Source organism: Tamandua tetradactyla, chromosome 23 (assembly GCF_023851605.1).
Source record: "Tamandua tetradactyla isolate mTamTet1 chromosome 23, mTamTet1.pri, whole genome shotgun sequence".
In the NCBI taxonomy this organism is placed as follows: Eukaryota; Metazoa; Chordata; class Mammalia; order Pilosa; family Myrmecophagidae; genus Tamandua; species Tamandua tetradactyla.
This window is the reverse complement of record NC_135349.1, coordinates 4,969,578-4,978,342: the sequence shown is the minus strand read 5'-3', so window position 1 is coordinate 4,978,342 and position 8,765 is coordinate 4,969,578. Positions and strand designations below refer to the sequence as shown.

The 8,765-nt window shown below is 42.3% G+C and overlaps 1 protein-coding gene across 3 annotated transcripts in view; it reads left to right on the top strand.

Moving 5' to 3' along the window:
* The first annotated feature begins 1,759 nt into the window (after window positions 1-1,759).
* Window positions 1,760-8,765, top strand: part of RNF216 (ring finger protein 216) — a 208,130-nt gene continuing 201,124 nt past the window's right edge. For 2 of the 3 annotated variants that reach the window (XM_077140519.1, XM_077140517.1), the window contains exon 1: window positions 1,760-1,905. The gene's annotated coding sequence lies outside the window, so the exon portion shown is untranslated. Of the gene's footprint in view, window positions 1,906-2,172; window positions 2,632-8,765 lie in introns of those variants that run through there. The other variant, XM_077140518.1, reaches the window with a different exon arrangement.

Genomic DNA, 8,765 nt, shown 5'->3' with positions numbered 1-8,765 from the left:
ACTCTTGATTGGGTTACATCTCCAGGGATATGATCTAATTACATATGCAAACATACAGTATTGGATAGGGATTATTCTGCCTTTATGAAATGGGATTTTGATTAAAACATGGCTTTTCTAGGGGACATACATCCTTTCAAACCAGCACATCCTGTAAGCTACAGACACACATATCTAATTGTATACTTGACATCTCTACTAGAATATCTAATTGACAACTTAAGTCCAAAACATGCTCACCTCTCCCTACCCCTGACTGAAATCTCTCCCTTTCCCCTCCCTCTTTCCCTCCATCTTTGTGAATGGATCCAACATCCACCCAGTAGCTCATGTCAAAAATGTCGCAGTCATCCTCAAGTTCTTTCTTTCATACCTCACATCCATGCCATCTGCACATCTTCTCTGCTCTACCTTTGGCAAACATATCTCACCTGACCATTTCCCCTCTGCCCTGACCACAAGGGTCCAAGTCATCATTGCTAATCCTGTGGCCTACTACAATAGCCTCCTAATTGGCCTTTCAGGTTCCATTCCTAGCTCTCTTTAGTCCATTCTGCACACAGCCAGCAGAGCGAACTTTGATAAACCTAAGCAGGTAGATTCACATCTTGCTGCCCACTCTCCAGTAGCTTTCCTTCACACTTAGAATATAATTCAAATTCCCACTTCTGTTCTCAACCACTGCAGCAACACCGGCATCGTTGCTGCCTCTCAGATACATAAGGCATATTCCCAACCAGGGGCCTTTGCCCTTACTTTGCCCTCTGCTTGGAAGGTCACCAGATGTCCATTCACTCACTTCATTCAACCTTCTGCTCAAACATCCTCTCCTCAGCAAAAGACCTCCCCTGACCTCTCTCTCTCCTTCACACTCTCCATTCTTTCTCAGCTTTATCTTTCCCCTATAGTACTTTTGCCTGAACACTTACTGCCTGAGCCAGCATTTTAGTGTGCTGGTTGGCTCACTGGTAGTTGGTTAGCTCATTTTTTAGCTATTGACTTGCTGTAACTGAGAAGTTAGGATTTAACAACTGATTACGACTACTGAAACATTCTACAACTATTCCTTTTTTAAATTTTCTGGTGTAATTAGACAGTGGGAAATACCTGCTCTCTGAACTATCATCTAGTTATGCTGAATCATCGGGTAATGATTGCAAGAGCCTTTACCTTGTGCCTTTGTGATTGTAAAGGCTGGTACTCCCTTTAATTCGTTTTTGTTTTTGTTTTTCCACTTTAGCATCTTGTAGGCACAAGGGCAACCCCCCCCCCCAACCCTTTCTCCCTTTGAAACCCCGGTGTCTCAGGAATTGCTCATTTGAACACATGGGGTGGAGAATTTAGGTCCATTCCGACCTCCTTTGTCCACTGGCATTGCCAACTCAAACGTAAGCTTCATAAGAACAGGGATACTCTTCACTAATTCCTAGAACAAGACCATGCCAAATGAATGAATGAATGAATGACTTGCCACAGACAGTAAGACAAATAAGTGGTATGCTGTTGCTTTCCATGGCCACCTGTCCCCTCACCCCTGTCCACTCCAGGGAGGCGGTAACCCTTCCACTCAGTTCCTTTTGTCCTCCCGCCTAATGGGGGAGTCAAGACCCGCTGGGCAGCGAGCGGGATGGAGGGGCTGCGAGACGTCCCTCTCTATGGTCTGACTCCCCAGCCCCTCCTCCCTAGCACCGCGCGTCGCTCTATGGTTCTTCCTGTCATTAGTCGGGAGGGGGCGCTGTGCGCAGGCGCGAGGTGACGCCGCGGCCGGGCCGGAAGGAGCGAGCGGCGGCGACGGGGCTGTCGGCGGCGGCTGCGGCGTATAAAAGCTGCGGCGCGGAGGCCACACGAGTTGGCGAGTTAAGTGGCGAGTAGGTGGCGGCCGAGGTGGCACCTGGGCGTCGTGAGGTGAGGGGCGACTCCCTGCCCGGCGCCTCCCTGAAGTCCCGGGGTGGGGGCGGGGGCGGGAAGCCGTGGCCGTGAGGGGCCGCCGAGGAGTGCGGGCCGGGGCCGGGCGGCGTCCCGGGGGCGACCGGGGCCTGGACGGTGTCCCGGAGCGGGGTCCGGCGGCGAGGCGGGAGCGACAAAGGCGCCGGCTGGGGCCAGCCTCCCGCCGCGTCCGCCACTTGGGGAAGTTCGGCGGCCCGACCCCGCGGCCTTGCACGCCGGGGCGAGAGCACTTCCAGCCAGCACGAGTGCCGTTCGGTGTCATTTCGCTCCGCGGGCTGCTCCGTGCCTCCCTCCCGGAGCCCACCGAGGCAGCTGGATGGTGACTTTGAACTCCAGCCTTCTGGAGCCCAGACCATGCCCACAGCGTTCTCGAAGGTGTGACTTTGGCGAAGTTGGCGACTCGGAGTCCGTTCTTGGAAAGGCACCCAGAGTGGTTCCTTCAGAACCTCTCTGCGGTTTGGAGAGTGGGACCGGAGCCCCTCGCGCGTGCCGAGAGCTGGGCTGCAAACGAGACGGGTGTTCCCCCTGCGAGGTGGCAGGAAGACGGTGCCGAACAATTTTCCAGAACGTTGGGCAGCTTCTGGCTTTTGACAAAGCTCACCGAGTGCCTACTGGGGACTGTTACGTTTCTAGGGCCGCGGATTCAGATGTAAATCATCCAGGGGCCCTGTGGGGAGAGGACGGGTAAGATTTTATGAGAGGCCTCAATTTAGTAAACTTGCTTGCCTGGAGGAGAGCAGCCATGAATGGCCTTGCTTTGTTTCTTTTTCTTTGTAGAAATAATTTGTTGTGGCTTGGGGGAAGGGAGTGGTGGTGAATTTGAGGGAATGGCTGGAGAGCCTGTGGCCACAATTTGGACCTCCTCCTAATCCTAAATAGAAGCTTTAGATTTTTTATCCTAAAGCCTATCAGCAGCTAAGGAAAGAGAAGCCTTACAACAAACACCCTGGAGAGGACTAATAAAGGAAGTTGAGATAAGAGTCCGGGAGACTGAAAGTTTATGAAATAGAATAGGTGAGAGAGGCTGTTTGCTGACTGTAATATGTGCTACAATTTAATGAGTGTTTACTATATTTTAGGCCACGTTAAGATCTTTCTGGACTTCTTAACTAAAGCTCAGACATGCCAGTGTTATCATTTTACCTTCATTGTTACTGATAATAATAGAGGAAAACTAATGGGACCAACTTCCTGCCAGACACAATTTCAAGCATTTTCCAAATATTTGCTCTTTTAATCCTTTCAGTGAACTCAGGCACTGAGAAATAACTTAGTAGTCACACAGCTTGTGAGGGGCATAGCTAGGACTTGAGCCCTCTTTAGTTCCATAGTTCGTCCTCCCAATTACCTGCTAAACTCACGAATGATATTTATTCAATAAAACATCACTGGAGCGTCTACCAGGCAGTGTGCTACTTCCTGGGGCTGTGAAAGTGAATAAAATGCAGGAACTTAAGTTTAGCAGAAGAGACAGATATGTGTAGTTTTTCTAAGCAGCTGTAGAATTATAAGTACTTTGAACTTGAAGGATGTTTTGTAGGTAACTAGTCTTAAGAGATAGGAAACTAAGTGAAATGTAGGGTAAAGAACTGAAAAGTTAAGCAAAAAGAGGCAGTGAGGAAGAGTATTCCAGCCAGAAAGGAGAGCCTGAAATGGAGAGGGAAGGAGTATGGCGTGTTCAAAGAACTGAACCATCACCACTGCAGAATGGTGAATGGGGGGAAAGAGGTGTGAGGCAAGACTGTTAGCAAGGGTTATACGATACATCGTTTTGTAGGCTGTGGTGAGGGTTTTTTGGCTCTACCATGGTAAAATTTGTGGTTAAAAAAAAAAAGCTCACTGCTCTGTGAAAATGTGCCAAGGGGTAGAGAACTTGGGGAAGAAGGACTGGGTGCCGTGAGTTTACATAGATTAAATTTTAAGACAAGAGAAGCTGAAAACATTGCCTCCCATCCCGAGGGAATGTACTCACTCATATGTCCCAGTTTCTGACCCAATTTCCAGTTGACTGTTGAGGAGAATCTTAATTGTAAAGTTAAACTCTTTTCGCCCACCATCTGAAGATGTGGAATTTAATTTTTGGTTTAAACCCTTCCCTGTTGTGGAAAGACACTGATAAAATGATTTCTAGAACTCTTTTAAACTTTGCTTAAACTACGGACTAATTGTTTGCATAATTACATCTAATTATGGAAGATATTTTACCTTGGTTATTTCATTTTGTTTACACATTAAAGTTAATACCTCCTTGCGTTTTCTTCTTCTGAATTCATCTGCCTTGTTCTTTCTTTATGGTATTATCATGCTCCAGTCACCCAATCTCAACATCCGGGTCAGCTTTGACTCTGTTCTTTCTCTTGCCATGATGGCCAGTTATGTGCCAAATCCCATTGGATCTTAACTCTGCCATACGTATCTAATATCTTTTCCTCCCTCTTCCCACTGTTATCATTAGTTCAGACTTAACTGGTTCTTATTTCCTGTCACCAGATGTCTTCTACGCTTTGTATCTAGATTGATTTTCTTAAGGACAACTCTTCTTTGCTTTGCTTTCACCTGGAAAGAAGATTAATTTCAAGCTCCATTTTAGTTATCTATTGATGCAGAACAAGCCACCTCAAAACTTAATGTCTCAAATTATTGACAGTTTTCTAAGTCAGGAAATCAGGAAAGGCTTGATTGAGTCATTTTTCTCTGATTCACATAGTGTCCACAGAGGTAGCTGGGGATGGAGAATCCACTCCTAAGATAGCTTTTTCATTCACAAGCCTTAAAGGAGGGCTGGAAGGTTGGGCCCAGCTGGCCCTTCCCCTTTCTATGTAGTCTCACGGCCTCTCCACCGTAGTTAGCCTTCTTACGTGGAGGTGAAAACTGCTGGCCACTCAAAAGGTTAAGGCCAGAACTAGCACAGCTTTCACTTCTGCCATACCCTATTGGTCAAAGCAGTTACAGTCTAGCCCAAATTCAGAGGGAGGGAAAATAAACCTTGCCTTCCAGTGGGGAAAGTGTTCAAGGTTTGGCTGCCATGTTTAATCTGCCACTGGCGCCTTAGTAAAGAGTCAGTGCCTTCACCATACCTTTCGAGCAACTTTGTCTCACTCATCTGACCTTACTATGTCATCCTGCCAAACTGGACCCCATATGTACTTCTGAGGTCTATTTTTTTTTGTTCATGCTGTTTTCTTCTTGTGGAGTAATCTCCTTTTCCGTTCTTATCTCTTCAAATCTTAGCTATCATTTAAAGCTCAGCTTAAATATTGCCTTTGCTGCCGAGCCTTCCCTGACTTCCTCCTCTCCCCAATAGGAAATAGTCTCCGTCTGAGCTATCATAACACTTAATTGCACTAATGACTTTATGCTTTGTAGTGTAGTTAGTTGACTGCATATTTTTTTTTCACTGATGGGATTCCAGGCCCTTTGAGACAAGAAACATTTATTTTCTTTATATGTATACCCTATGATACATAGCATGGATTTTTTATACTCAGTGGCAGGCACATAATAAATATTTGCTGAATTATTTGAATGTGTTTTTAATTTAAAATGTTTAAAGTTAACATAAATAATAGCAATTTAGTATAGAAAATTAAAATATAACTGCCCTAAACTTATTTCTTAGAGATAACCATTAACTTGGTTTTTTTTAATCCATTTAATGTTAGTACAGATTTACAAAGAATGGTTAAGATTAGAAACAGATATTTGAGTGAAAAGCAATAATCATTTATGGACACTTTTAGAATATGCTAGAAATAGGTGTTGTGGGGGCCTGATGTGACGCTCTGCCTTGCTCATCTTGCCCTGGGATGTTCAAAGGGATTAACTCATTAAATTCAAAATATCTTTTATATCCCAAAAGCAGTGTCACAGAAGTGATGGGCATATTTATGGAGATCATTCTGGAAAGTAGGGACGCTGCAAAATCCAAAGACCTTGCAGTATTATATTAGAAGCATGTGAAATAAAATTAGTAGCTGTAGATAAGGAAGAATGTTAGAGACAGATGCAAGGACTCTGGTCACGAAGGAAATTATAGATGCTAGGTATAGTTATAGAGGGAGCCAAAGATGCAATTTTGAAAACCAGAGAATTGGGGGAGAGAATCATGAGTGATTCCCTTCTTCCACCTTTTTTCCTGGACTTCCTTCATTGTCTTCTTTTGTTGTCTGTAATGGGCAGTACTTTTTAATTGGAGAAAATCCTCGTAAACTGATTGTTGCCACTTATGCCATGTTACAAGACTCCAGTTGTGTGGCTTTGATGAACAGCTACAGCCTGATGGAGGAAGATGTTTTTAGAGCCATTCAGTCATTCATTCAACAGCTGTACCAGGAACTGGACGTGCAGCTATGAACAGGATAGAGTCAAGAGCATTTGAAGAAAAGAGACAATTAAATGTGAATTCTCTCCCTGCCATGTGTTGTCATCAATACAATGAAGAAAAGGGAATAAAGATCATTAAGACAGTTATGAAAGATGGAAGAGAACATAGAAGTACTATGTCATCAATTCTTAGATTTTCACAATATTAGTACTATATAAGATACTCCAGAGTATGAGATAATGAAATAATATGTTGTTTTTGGTTCTCATTCAGAAGCATTAACACATATATTTGACTGTTGATCATGTCATAAATGTACATGTGATAATTTTTGTAATAAAAAGAAGAGCAAGTACTTAGTCTTTCTTGGGTATCATTTCCTACATTTGGTCTCCTTGTCATTTTTGTTTATTTTCTTCAGCTGATCTTACCAAAAACAGTCAGTGAAACTGCTACTGGAAGCAGAGGGAAAATTTTCTTATAGAAGAAAGTAAAAGTTTTGCTGTGGAGGTATCAAACTAGAAAGTAATTTGTAAGAGAAAATAAAGCCCTTCCTGCCATAGTTTAGCTTTATTATCAACTTATTAGTAAACCTGTATTACACATTTACCATGCGCTTGTGATAATAAAGCTCCTGTTTTGATGGTATTTTACCATTTGCAAAGTGCCTTCTCATATTTTAATCTTCTTCACAGCCTTATAAGAAGAATAGCTATTTTCATTTCACAGATAATAATAGTTATGATGTTATAGTAACTTTGAATACTTACTATGTGCCAGGCACTATGCTAAGCACTGTACATATATTTAACTCAATTTTTTTTTTTTTGTATGCTGTATGGTAGGGTCACATTTCATTATTTTTCCATGTGAGTATCCCATTATTGCAGCACTATCTGTTGAATTTTTGTTTATTTGTTTTGCTTGTTTTTGGGGGAAGTGCATGTCCAGGAATCAAACCCGGATTGCCCACATGGCAGGCAAGGATTCTACCATTGAACTCCCCTTGTACTCCCTTAACTCAAGTCTTAAAACAAACAGTATTCCCTTTTACGAATGAGGAAACCAGGAGGTAAGCAATTTACCCAGAGTCACTCATCCACTAAATGGTGAAACCTGAGTTCAAATTTTGGCAGTCTTACTGCAGATGCCACATGCGGAAACTGGAGAGTCAGGGAATTAAATGACCTGATAGAGGGAAGCTAGTCAGGAGCAGAAATTCCATCTTCAGCCTCCTTTGCTCACTGCAGCTTGGGTCACTGTGTGAGGAATCTCACTTTTAATGTACCACTAAATCTGCTGACCTAACAGGCTTGACATTCCAACTAAATTACATGTGAAATGAATCACATTTCCATTTGATTTACAGTATAAAATTGAAGAAATCTAGCTGTAGTAAAAGAGAGAAGTAAGAAACTTGTCTGTTGGATTTAAGTGTTCAAAATGCTTAGGGAAAATCATATTTGAAGTTAAATGCTTGATTAGATGCAGTTTATACTTTGGCACCAAAACTTTTTCCCTTGTATCATGTTATTTATAAATAACATCGTCAGTATTTCAAGTGAAAACCCCGAATTTATGCCTGGATTTATCATTTAAAATTGAGATACCTTTGTCCAGTTATAGATGCCAGAAAGTTCTGTTGTAATAACTTTTTAACATGCTTTTGACATACAGTATATACAATTTTGTATTCTGGTAGTTGGAAAAGTGCAGATATTATTTGACTCCTAACTCCTTGTTAACATCATTTTAAGAGGATTTGCAGTCTGGGCTTATGACCTCTTCTGTGAGGGCAAAGAAAATTGAGATTTTCTCAGAGAGAAAGAAATGGGACCAGTGGCTGAATAGGTCACAGGTATAATCTTAAAATCCGAAAAGACCTTGTAGCAGTTGTTATCAGCCCCCTTGGATTCGTATTTATTTTTAGTCCTCTAATTTCCATCAAATGCCGTTCAGACATCAAACTGTACAGGAAGACTTAATGAAAAGCAGTAGTCCTGTGGAAATCTTTTCCTGCTGACACACAACTGTTTCACAGCAGGAACCACTGTTTTGGTTTTTTAATATAATGACCTTTTTTCCCTCAGACTTTTCCATATGAAATACAATACACGTAAGGAAAAGTTTCACCCCAAGTAGCTAAGTAAACCCTACCGATGCCTAAACTTTGTATAAATGGGGCAGTTTAATAAGTATGCTTTTGGTTCTGGATTCCTTCATTCAGCAGTTGTTAAAAGATGCATCCATCAATGCATATTTATTGCTATATAGATTTTATTCGTGTGGAAATACCACAGCACATTTGTCCGTTCCATCATTGACATGAGTTATTTTCAGGTTTTGGCTATTAGAGATAATGCTGCTGTGAGCATTCTTGTATATATTCTGGTGCATTATAAGCGTTCATTTTTATAAAATATATTGTTAGTGGAATTGTTAGGTCTTAAGATATGTATATCTTTCACTCTAGTGCATCAAATATCAAGCTTTT